The sequence below is a fragment of the Rosa rugosa genome, chromosome 7, assembly GCF_958449725.1.
Source record: "Rosa rugosa chromosome 7, drRosRugo1.1, whole genome shotgun sequence".
Taxonomy (NCBI): Eukaryota; Viridiplantae; Streptophyta; class Magnoliopsida; order Rosales; family Rosaceae; genus Rosa; species Rosa rugosa.
The window spans coordinates 14,021,592-14,033,751 of record NC_084826.1 but is presented as its reverse complement, the minus strand read 5'-3'; the positions used below and the strand labels follow the sequence as shown (position 1 = coordinate 14,033,751).

The 12,160-nt window shown below is 43.1% G+C and overlaps 1 long non-coding RNA gene across 1 annotated transcript; it reads right to left on the bottom strand.

Annotated features, from left to right (window-relative positions):
* Nucleotides 1-10,656: 10,656 nt before the first annotated feature.
* On the bottom strand, nt 10,657-12,160 carry LOC133722223 (uncharacterized). The gene is made up of 2 exons (XR_009852564.1): nt 11,946-12,160; nt 10,657-10,978 (listed from the first exon to the last, which is right to left on the bottom strand). It is a non-coding gene; the product is annotated as an uncharacterized LOC133722223 (long non-coding RNA).

The following is a 12,160-nucleotide window of genomic DNA, read 5'->3' as shown; positions in this document are numbered from 1 at the left end:
TGGAACAATCTGGTACGCTGATCCTATCAAAGGGCTGTTTATAGCCTGATTTCAATTAAAACGAACGGTGCTGATCAAGCGGTGGACTTTTAACGGTCCAGATCACGCCAGAGCTTTTCTTTTTATTTAAAATGAATTTCCATAATTCCTAAACTTCGGAAATTCAAAATAAATAGTTCCGGTGTCGGAAAAATTCCCCGAAAATTCTCACAGACTCGTAACGTCGCGTACTTTATTATAGACTCCAAACTTTGAAGATTCAACCTTGTGAAAAATCCCAATAATTATTCCCGAAGACCTTAATAATTACCGAGATCGTCAAAATTATTCCAAACGATCTCACCTTATCTCGATAATTTTTCCGGGGCTCACAGAGACTATCGAAGGTTCTGTCATTGCAGGTTGGTAATTCGAGCCTCCTTCGTGTTTTATTGCTCTCTGTCAGTTTCTGGGTTTGCGATTTTGAAGTTTTTTGTGTCTTTTTTCCGATGTATCCAAGGGTCTAAACGGATTCTGGGAATGGTTTTTGGGTAGGACAGAGAGTGGATGTTGATAAGTTTGTAGATGGTCGAATCTGGGTTTTGGCCTTCTGGGGTGTATGGGCTGTGTTCTTGTTTTGGCACTTTCTGGGTTTGGGTGTTCTTGCTGTTCTTGGCTAAAACTGACATAGGAAAGTTTAGATCTTTTGTGAACTGACTGGTTTGGGTTTTAGGGTTTGTGATGGCTAGCGTCGTAGAGATCTCGAGCAGTGAGGATTCTAGGTCTGACGTGTCGCTAAGCGTGGTGGATAGAATTTTTATTGACTCGTTGCGTCCATCTGCCCATGCAGGAACCTCACTGCCCGAACCGCTATAGACCATACCCTGGGAGTAGCCATGGGTCGCGCTGGTCGTCCGGAGAGTTCTAGGGCGGGGGAGGATGTCGACGCCAGGAATAGGTGTGAGGAGAGGTTAGCGAGCAACAGCGCTGCTAGCGGTTCTGCAGATGGGGGAGAGACGGGCGGGGAAGAGATAGAGTCCGCCTGGGTTTTGCGTGACGGGATTGCTGTTGACGAGGCGGGGGGGCCGATGACTGTGGCCACTGTCAATCGTCTGAAGCGTGTATTCCGCCTGCCGGGCGTGGTAAAGTTACGTCAGCCAACCATCGAAGAGAAGGCTTCCGTTCTGCCGACGGGGTATGCTGCCGTTCACGAGGCCATCTTCCGCCAAGGAGTGACATTTCCGCTACTTCCCAACCTCCAGATTCTGGTGTGCGAGTTTGACCTCGTCTTTGGGCAGATTTACCCAAACATGTGGCGGTTGCTGATTGCGCTGAACTCACTTTGGCGTCTGTCGGGATGTGAGGGGCCGACTGTGGCGGAAGTTCTTCATTTCTATGAGCTAGTGTATGTAAAGCGCCAGGGATGCAGCGGGCAAGTGAACCTTACTCGTCGACAGGGGGCGCCCAAGTTGATAGAGAATCTGAAAGATTCAATGTCTCCCTGGCCTGCGTTGCAATGTCGGGGTGGGAGTACGATGCAGGATTAAATGATGGGGTGCCGACGTGTAGGATTAAGTCGGAGTTCCAGCCGATCCGAGGTTGTCACTAGCCTCCGCTGACCAAAGTTGCCGGAAAATGCCTATGATATGTGTTTCATTTCTTTTTCTAATCACTGCCTCGTTTGCTATGCAGCGGGTTTGCGCTTTAATTTGACGTGCGAGGAGGAGTGTCGCCTGGCAAGGATCAAAGGCTGCTGGCAGAATCGTAACTTGCTAGATCTCCGCCTGCTTACCAAGTGGGAGTTGCTGGTTGAATTGCGGTTAACGCACGCTGTTGGTAAGTCTCCCGCTGAGTTGTGTCTTAGTTCGAATTGAGTCAAGCTAACGCATTGATTTTGCACAGAGACTCCGCCGGGAAACAAAGCGAATCGCGAAGCATTGGCCAAGGCTATAGACCGCGCAGAGATGAACAACTTCTTGGAGGAGATGTATGCCGCCGGGTTAGTGGCCTAGCAGACCACCGTCGATCCACAGACACTGGCGGTAAGCCAGTCTGAGGCTCCCGTGGTACTGCCAATGCCACACCATTCGCATCTTGCTCCCGCCAGTCAGACTGTGGCGGAGACGGGCACGCACGCCGAGTCGGAGACAGTGAAGGAGAGAGTACCCTCCACTCAGCGTGGGCCCCTGAGGGAGGGGGCGGCGTCCAGGAAGGAACCCGTTACCATTGCAGGATTGGAGCCGTCGGCGGCCCTGAGGCCTGTTGCCGCTAGTGCGGTGCCAGCGGTTCTGCAAAGGAAGCGGCGGCAGAATGACGCCGACGAGGCGGGGGAGGACGCTGACGCTGTGCCGATCGTAGCGCGGCAGTCAAGGCAGCAGAAGAAAGCAAGGCCGACTCCACGACCGGTGACCGCTGCTGCCGCTGGTGAGAGGCCCAGTAAAGGATTGGACTCATTTACCGCCTACGCGGAGTTCTTGACGGATCCTGAGCGGGAGTTCTTATTCCACCTATGCGAGCGGTTGGGGTTCGGCGGGTTGGATGGGACCGTGCGTTCGACGGCCGTGCAGCAGTCGCCCTTCAGCTCAGCCTTTGGGCATCTTTCTGTGGGGCTCCATGAGCTGTTCTTGGGGGCGTCTAGCCATCCCCAAGTTGAGCGGCAACTGCTGGAAGAGATCAAGGGTCTCCAAAGGGAGTTGCAGGAGGCCCAAGACAAGCTGAAGGAGGTGGAGTGGCGGCTTACCAAGGTAGAATGCGACTCCATGGATGCCCGCGGCAAGCTGAGCGGGGCGGTTGAGCGGGACCTGGAGCGAAATGATTAGGTATCCCGCCCAGAGCAGGAAATTGCCTTGCTGAAGGACCAGCTGGCAACAAAGGTGAAGAAAGTTGAGATCCTCTAGCGGGATTCCGCCACTAAGTCTGCGAAGGTTAAGCGGTTGGAGGGCAAGGTTGCCCGACTGGAATCTGAGAGGCGTCGCGGGGAGGCCATCACCGTGGAGGATTTCAAGCAGTCCCCGGAGTACAAGCAGGCGATGATGGATGCAGCGAAGGCTGGTGCCGCTGCTAACTTGGATCTGTTGAAGAAGAAGGGCGCTATTGACTGGGTCAAAGCGTCCCAGTCTGCCAGTACTTCGAGCCAGCCGCCTGTGCCGGCAAGTGTTCCTGCCGCTGGTCAGCTTGGGGGTGCCCGCTCCGGCAGTGGTGAGAACGACCATGGTTCAGCGGACGATTCCCAACGAACGCCACTGCCAACCCAGTCTGAGGTGTTACGTGCTAACTTTATGGATGTCCACACTCGAGAGGACGGAACCATAGTGACACCGAGCCCTACCGCTTGTGGGTCTGATCAGACCAGCCGCCTGACCGTACAACAGCAGCCGCCGGATGGTGAGGATGTTGCCACCGCCGCCAACAATCCTTGAGGATCCCCGCGGGTCTAGGTTATCAGTGAAATTTTTGTAATGCCGCTAGGGCTCTCCCTTTTTTTTTGGTAACCTGCCGGTATTTTTGGGCGGGGAGTCCCGACCCTAAATATATGAAGTATTGTTGTTTGTTTCTTAAATTTTTGCCAAGTGTGGGATTGTTTGCAATGATTGTGTTGTTTGCATATTGTTATACCGCCAGAGTTTTGACTTGCGCTTTGTCTTAATCAATGAAACGTTAAAAGAATTAAAATTGGGCCAAGTGCACTATGTAACGCACGTGGTCCTCTGAACATTGCTAGCGTTGCCATTTGCCTTTTTGTGCTAGACTTGGTGACAATGGTTTGAATAATTCCTCGTTTCATTGATAGCTGATAGATCAGCGTTTACAAAAGCGGGGTTGTACCCGTTGGGTAGCTTCCCTTAGCTAAATATTGAACAAAAATTTAGCTAAGTCAAGATGCTCTTGGGTAGCGGCATGACTATTTGTAATAGTACCGAAGGTGTTCGGTATTCCAAGGGTGGGTCGTTGTGACGTCGTCCTTGTCCATTAAGTAGAAGGTGCCGGGGCTAACAACTTCCACAATTTTGTACGGTCCTTCCCAAGTTGGGCGGAGTGCCGTTGGCGGTGGAATGACTTCCTTCATTACCCATTCCCCCAGTTGGAGGTTCCGAGCCTTGATTCGAGCGTCATAGAAACGCGATACTCGTTGCTTGTTTTGCAAGTTGTGCAAATGGGCCTTGTGGTGTTTCTCCTCAACGAGGTCCCTGTCGAGGTTGACGCCCTCGTCGTTGGTCTCGGAGTGGTAGCCCTCGACCCTAGCGGTAGGTTGGGTGACCTCAATAGGTAGGACGACCTCAGTTCCGAACATCATACAGAATGGTGTCTCACCGGTGGCGAAAGTTGGGGTAGTCTTGATGGCCCACAGAACTTCCGGGAGCTTCTCCGCCCATAAACCCTTGGAGTTGTCGAGTTTCTTTTTTAGCAGTTTCTTAATGATCTTGTTTGCTGTTTCGACCTGGCCGTTGGTTTGGGGGTGGGCGACAGATGCAAAACTCATTTTGGTTCCCAAGTTGGCGGTGAAAGATATGAGCTCCTTGTTGTTGAAATGTGTGCCGTTGTCTGTGATGATTGTGTGGGGAACGTCGTAGCGGCAATAGATGTTCTTCCAGAGCAAGTGGGTTACCTTGGCGGTAGTATGAGCGTGGTTCATTATAGATAATTATGCTTGCAAATGCTTATGTAAGTACAGAAAGTATGGTTGCTTGTCTTTCCCCTTTGTATAAATGTGTACTCTTGTAATCAGTTTAATTCTATGAAGTAATATCAGAAAACCTTCCTCAAAGTTTTTGTCTTGTTTTCTTTATGGTATCAGAGCAGGTATTCAAGGTCTAAGTCTGGTTATTTTTCTTTCTTGTGTAGTTCCTGAGTTCACCAGCTTAAGATGCCTGGGAAATCTGGTTCTAAAGATGATGAATCTCTTGTACATTCTTCCGATGTGGAGTCTAATCCAAACCAACGTCTTAGCTATGTTTTGTTGAATGAATTCAACTATCTTTCTTGGGCTAGAGCTGTCACACTTGCTCTTGGAGGAAGGTCTGAGCTTGGCTATGTCAATGGAGTTATACAGAAGCCTAAAGCTGACTCTCCTACATTTGATTCTTGGCTGTGCAAAGATCATCTTGTCATGTCTTGGCTAATCAACTCCATGGAGAGCAGAATAGCAGAAATTTTCAGTTTTTCTGAGTCCTCTATGCATCTCTGGAATCATGTCAAAGAGATGTATGGAAATCAGAATAATGCAGCTCGAGTTTTTCAACTCAAACGAGATATTGCTGATCTTCAATAAGAAGGTAAGCCCTTTGTTCAGCATCTTGGTAGCCTTACTAGTATGTGGAATGAACTAGATGTTTATAGACCTCATACTACTGAGGCTAGTGTTTTGTTAAAAAGAGCTGAGGAGGACAAGATTTTTCAGCTCCTTGCAATCTTAAGTTCAGAATATGAAGATTTGAGAAGTCATATTCTTATGAATATTGAGCTTCCATCCTTCAACAATGTGTGTGCCACCATTCAAAGAGAAGAAGTTCAAAAAAAGGTGATGAATATGGAGACCAAGACAAGTGCATCTGAAACTAGAGCTTATGCTTCTAATCACAGGCAAGCTGAAGCTAAAGTGTACAAAGGCAAGAGACCTTACTTGAAATGCAGCTACTGTGAGGGTGTTGGACATGTCAGGGATAGATGTTGGGTTCTCTATCCTGAGCAGAAGCCAAAGTTTCTATTGGAAGGCCAAAGCTCTCAAAAAGGCTGGAATTCACCAAAAGCAAACTTGGCAGCAGCTTCTTCAACTCATTATGAGGGTATGCTAAATTTCACCTCAAATCCTACAACTTTAATCAATGAATTTGCAGCTTTTCTCAGCAAGAAACATATGCATAGTGGAGGTGAAGAAACTGTCATGTCTGGGATTGAAAGTCCTACTGTACTCCTTGGAAAATTTGCTGGCTTTCTTGCAGAAACTGATTTTGTTCCACATGATGAAGCTTCAGGTACTCTAAAATCCTTCTCTACTGCTCTCAATGTTTGTGCTATGGATGACTATTGGATTATAGACTCAGGAGCTACAGATCACATGACAAATAAACTTACAAGTTTGCATGATTTTGAAAAAATGTCTATTCCTGGTAAAGTGTCTGTAGCAAATGGCAAAGGTGCTTCAGTTTTGGGAAAAGGAAAAATCAAGTTACTCTCTAATCTAGTTGAGTCTATTGCTCTCTATGTTCCCTCCTTCCCTTTTCAACTCTTATCTGTTGGAAGAATTACCAAAACATTGAAATGTCTTGTCATTTTTCAGGATCTCATCACCAAGAAGACGATTTGTGAAGGATTCTTTTTGAATGATCTTTATTATCTGTCCAAGAATGCTTTTGTTTCCAAGGTCTTCCAAGTCAGTTCGAGATCAGTTCAAGATCACCATCTATGGTATCAACGCTTGGCTCATCCTTTAGAGAAAGTGTTGTCTTTTTTATTTCCAAATATGTGCAAAGTAGACAATCAATGTGATGTCTGTCATCTGTCAAAATCTTCTAGGCTTCCTTTTACTTCTTCTCTTTCTAGATCTAGTAATCCTTTTGAAATCGTTCATTCAGACATTTGGGGTCTAGTCCTTGAATCCTATGATGGATTTAAGTATTTTGTAACCTTTGTAGATGATTTTACGAGGATAACTTGGTTGTACCTATTAAAATTCAAAAGTGAAGTTGTGGATGTTTTTAAGCATTTTCATAAACTTGTCAGTACTCAGTTTTCTTCATCCATTCTTGTTTTAAGATCCGATAATGGCTCCGAGTATATGTCCAATAACATGTCACAATACTTGAGCACACAAGGCATTGAGCATCAAACTAGTTGTGTTGGTACCCCTCAACAAAATGGGATTGCTGAGAGAAAAAATCGAGATCTTCTTGAAAAAACCAGAGCACTTATGTTTCAATGAACGTTCCAAAAAAATTCTGGTCTCGAGGTGTTCTTACTGCCACATATCTCATCAACAGACTTCCTAGTAGAGTTCTTGGTTTCAAATCACCCCTTGAAGTGCTAAAAGGTAGAAAGATTGATTTGTCTCACTTAAAAGTCTTCGGCTGCACATGTTTTATTCATATTCAAGCTCATCATCGTGATAAACTTGATCCTAGAGCGGTGAAGTGTGTGTTTCTAGGGTATTCATCTACTCAAAAGGGTTATAAATGTTACAACTATGCTACTAGGAAACTCATTGTTTCCAGGGACGTGAGATTTGATGAAGTAACTCCCTATTTCACTAAGAAACTATGTGATACTGGTCAGGGGGAGTTTCTATCTGATTCGTTTCCAAGTCCTAATCTTCCTGTTGATGAGGAGTGCAACTTGCCTGTCAATCCTGACATCAATCCTGATCTTGTTGTTGATGAGGATTGCAACTCGTCTATCAATCCTGATAGTCCAATTCAAGAAGTTCCAGTTGTAATCACTGATTCAGAAATTGATATGCAATCTGTTGTTGAGCCTGCCTCTCCACTAGCAGCTATTCTTCGTAGAAACCCTTTGGTATCTCCACCTGCAGTTGTCCTTCGTAGAAATCCTCCACGACAACGAGGTATTCCGTCAAAGCTCAATGACTATAAAACCTACACTGCAAGGTATCCGATGACACACTTTATATCTTATAAGAATTTTTCCCCTGCTCATTCTACTATTCTAAGTGCACTTGATTGTACTCATGAACCTCAAAGTTTTGAGGAAGCTAATCAGCTTGATGTATGGAAGAAAGCTATGGCAGATGAACTTCAAGCACTTCATGACAATAATACGTGGAGTGTTGTTTAAATTCTTAAAGGGAAGAAGGTTGTAGGCAGTCGTTGGGTTTACAAAACAAAGCTTCATTCGGATGGCTCTGTGGAGAGACATAAGGCTCGTTTGGTAGCTCATGATTTTACTCAAACATATGGAGTAGACAACAAGGAGGCTTTTGCTCCTGTTGCTAAAATGAGTACAGTGAGAGCTTTGTTATCAATTGCAGTCAATCATGCTTGGCCTCTATATCAAATGGATGTAAAAAAATACTTTTTTACATGGGGAACTTGAAGAAGAGGTGTATATGAGGTTGCCCCCAGGTCATCCTCAATCACATGATCCTGAGATAGTATGCAAGCTTCACAAGTCTATCTATGGCTTAAAGCAATCTCCTTGTGCTTGGTATTCCAAGCTCAGTTCAGTTCTTGAGGAAGTAGGTTTTCACAGAAGCAATGCAGACTCTTCTTTGTTTATTCGGATTGGTTCAACAAGCAAGCTTGTGGTGCTCATCTATGTTGATGATTTAATTGTGACAGGTGACAATGTTGAAGAGATCAATATTCTTAAGCAATCCTTGCAAAATAGGTTTGCTATGAAAGATTTAGGCATCCTCAAATATTTTTCTTGGAATAGAAGTGGCCACTTCCAAAAAGGGTCTTTTTCTAAACCAAAGAAAATATGTTCTTGATCTTTTACAAGATAATGATCTGCAGGATTGCAAGCCTGCTTGCACTCCACTTGACAGCAAGCTCCAATTTGATGTACAAGGTGAGCCTCTCCTGAATGTGAGTTATTACCAAAGGCTGGTCGGTAAGCTTATTTACCTTACCATTACTCGTCCTGATATAGCTTATGCAGTAAGCATTGTCAGTCAGTTCATGCATTCGCCCACTTTGGCTCATCTTCACATTGTTAAACGCATTCTTCGTTACCTCAAAGGTTCTGCTGAAAGAGGTGTGTTGTTTAAAAACAATGGTAACACTCAAATCATGGGTTACACAGATGCTGATTGGGCAGGGAATTCTCTTGATCGTAAATCAACTACCGGTTTTGCACATTTGTTGGTGGTAACTTAGTTACCTGGAAAAGCAAGAAACATAGAGTGGTTGCTCGCTCTGGTGCAGAAGCTGAATATAGAGCTATGACTTCTACTGCTTGTGAGCTTATTTGGTTAAAGGGCCTCTTATCCGTTTTGGGGTTTCCAGGTTGTCAACCAATGCCTCTTTTCTATGACAATCAAGCTGCAATGCATATTGCATCTAATCCGGTATTTCATGAAAGAACCAAACACATAGAAGTTGACTGTCACTACATTCGAGCTCAAGTTCAATCCAAGATCATTTATACTCATTTCACCCGAAGCCATGATCAGTTGGCTGACATTTTCACCAAATTACTTCCCACTGCTCAGTTTCTCAAGATTTTGGGCAAGCTTGGATCAATGAATCCCCTTGATCCAGCTTAAGGGGGGAGTATTGGCAGTAGCAGTATGGCTTAGTTTACTGGTTTGACTTAGTTTACTGGTTTTCTAGTTTGTACATTAACTTCCACTGTTCATACCTTACCGTAGTTGTTAAGATAGAGTTGTTAAACATAGTTATGGGCTTAGTTGAGGTTAAAAGTATGGTTGCTTGTCTTTCCCCCTTATATAAAGGTGTACTCTTGTAATCAGTTTAATTCTATGAAGTAATATCAGAAAACCTTCCTCAAAGTTTCTGTCTTGTTTTCTTCATAAACATAAACACAACAAATCGCAGCAATTGAAACATGAACAAATCAAAATCAACAATCCAAAACAAAACCAAAGATGAATTCATTTGTTTCGAGATAACCACAAAGAACAAATTCCTAAACAAATTGTAACAGAACCCATGCTCATTAAATCACACACAAAACCCTAAATCGAATGACCGTAAAATTTAGATAAAGAAGTCACCTTTTATCAACTGAACCGAGCTCTCTCCCTCTCTCACTCTCTCTCTTCTCTCCTCTCACTATCAGATAGCACAGATCCAAGTCATCATCAAACCAATAATACCAGCACTAACTCAGTCTTTGTCATCAAAAATTGACCAATGTTGGAATAACAAAAACGCCAATTCAACACATCGCAAGGTCGTAAATCTAAAGAAAAATTAAGGGCAAAATCATCATTTTACTAAACAGTCCACGAGTTTTAGATGTATTTATGTATATCTATAATTTCACCTTAGAGAGGAAAGAGTCGTGACGACTAATCTCGCAAAAGACTCAAACAACAACAATATTGTTTTGGACTTTCGGATCTGGGCTTGTATAGATCATGTGGAGCTACATACCGTACCTGCTTAATATATAATATGAACCAAAAATAGATAAGATAAATTTGATATGGGAAGCAACGTACTCATCTCATATTCTCATATACAATTTGTGATGAAGCTTTTGCCAACGTCGCCTGCCCATCCAAGCTGCAATGTACCGTATGCATAATAATATTTGCCAACGTTGTTATGTTGTTATTTTGCAGCGCACGTTTAATATAATTTTTTTTTTTTTTTTAAGATTCTTGAGAGATCAATGGATGCTTACCTTGATATCATGACCTCTATTCTTGACAGTGGCGCTAGAAGGCTTGTGATTGATCTTTAGCTCTCCATACATTGAAGTTTTAGATTCAGGTTTGCCTACTGAAAGGACCACATGGTCCTAGCAATGCTGAAAGCGGAAAAATGGGTAAAGGCAAGTATATGCAGATGCAGGTGATTGAGATCACCTCTAGTCTCTAGAGGGTGATGAGTTAATAAAAGAAGGGGCGTTACTGTTGTATATATGACCATTATCACACTGCGTGTTTTGGCTTTAGTAGTACTAGACAGCTCGCCCGCGCGATGCTGCGGGTTTGTGTTTTTTCTTTCATTAATTTTATATGCAATATAGTAGTAATCATAAGCTAAGAAATATTAACCGAATATGTTATGGTTTTACATAACAAACTCCAAACTTGAGACTATTTCAGCCTACATAAAAGAAGATAATCGATAAGGAAACTAATGAGGTACGTTTATTGGTTTAAAATGGTACTAACTATGGAAATAAGTTGCCCTTTCGCATCTGTGCTAGTCCTACATTTCTCACTGATGAAATTTACAAAATATTCCAAATCTCAGCCTCCACCATACACTTCACCATCCTTGTTGCCCTTTGGAAAAAAATTTCAATGTAGGATACTCACTCCATACCTACATAGGACTTTGCATCAGGCCTGCCAATCCAAACCACATATTTCATATCAAAAAATTCAAGTTAATAATCTTGGGGAGTCAAATGCTATTAGTCAACACCAAGAGGAAAATAACTCTAATTCTAATTCAGGAGCTAGTTCCTCTTTTGCTCGATTCAGTTTCAAGCAAACACATAACCACCATCGGAGAACATGAATTATCTAAAGGCTTGTTTCAACTTATGAAAGCTCTAACATTAGCAAAAGCTTAGAAACTAAGATGTACTATCAGGTCGAACTCAATGCTTCGAAAGTATCTAACAAACGCACCAAATATAACATAGAAGGAAAATTGGAGCTCATAAAATACTTGCAACGTATTCATCAGGGGTCCAACTAATTAATGAAATCCCATTTAATCGTGATATTCTCAAATGGATCAAGCACATCATAAGCTTCTGCACAAACATCCATCAAAACAAACCTTAAAACATCAATCCTCAAGATTTCCTATAACGTTGACTTCATTATATGCAATGATTATCATGTCAAAACAAAGTTTCATCCAAAACCAAAACACTTGTTGATTCAAAGACAACTTCTTTCGGTTCATTATATTAAGGCATTTATACTATTACTAAATATAAATAAATTTGGAACACCAAATACAGATCATGACTATTTGTATTCAAACCCAAGAATTAAACAAACTGTAAAGGAATATTGAGTTTAAATGAGCATAAGAAAGAGAAGAGGTTGTCAGACGCATTTCATCAAACATGTGGTGAGCAACAGTTTCAGTTTGTCTTTCGCATTCATACTCAAATCAAACTGAACTAAATGCAAGACGTTGAATTTTTTATTGGGTTTTTCGATTTCAGATCGCACAACTCAAATCATGCTTGATTGAGTTCAACTGATTGCTCCTAAATCTCAGCTACCAACTACTTCAAAACCCACAAAGCGTTCAACTCAAACAGGAAAGAAAATTTCGAAATCCAATCCTCACCTATTCTCCACAACTTGGTGTATCGAATATTTCTTCCTCTTCCCGTCTTATGTTCTTCATCTCTCTCGGATCAGCCTTCATTCTCTCTCTCTCTCTCTCGCAGAAGACCCAGAAGAACTCTGTTATATTTCTCTCTCGCAATCTTCTTTCTATCTCTCAGCAGATCAGCAGGGCAGGGCAAGTGGGTGTAATTTGATTAGAAAGGAAGGGCAAAA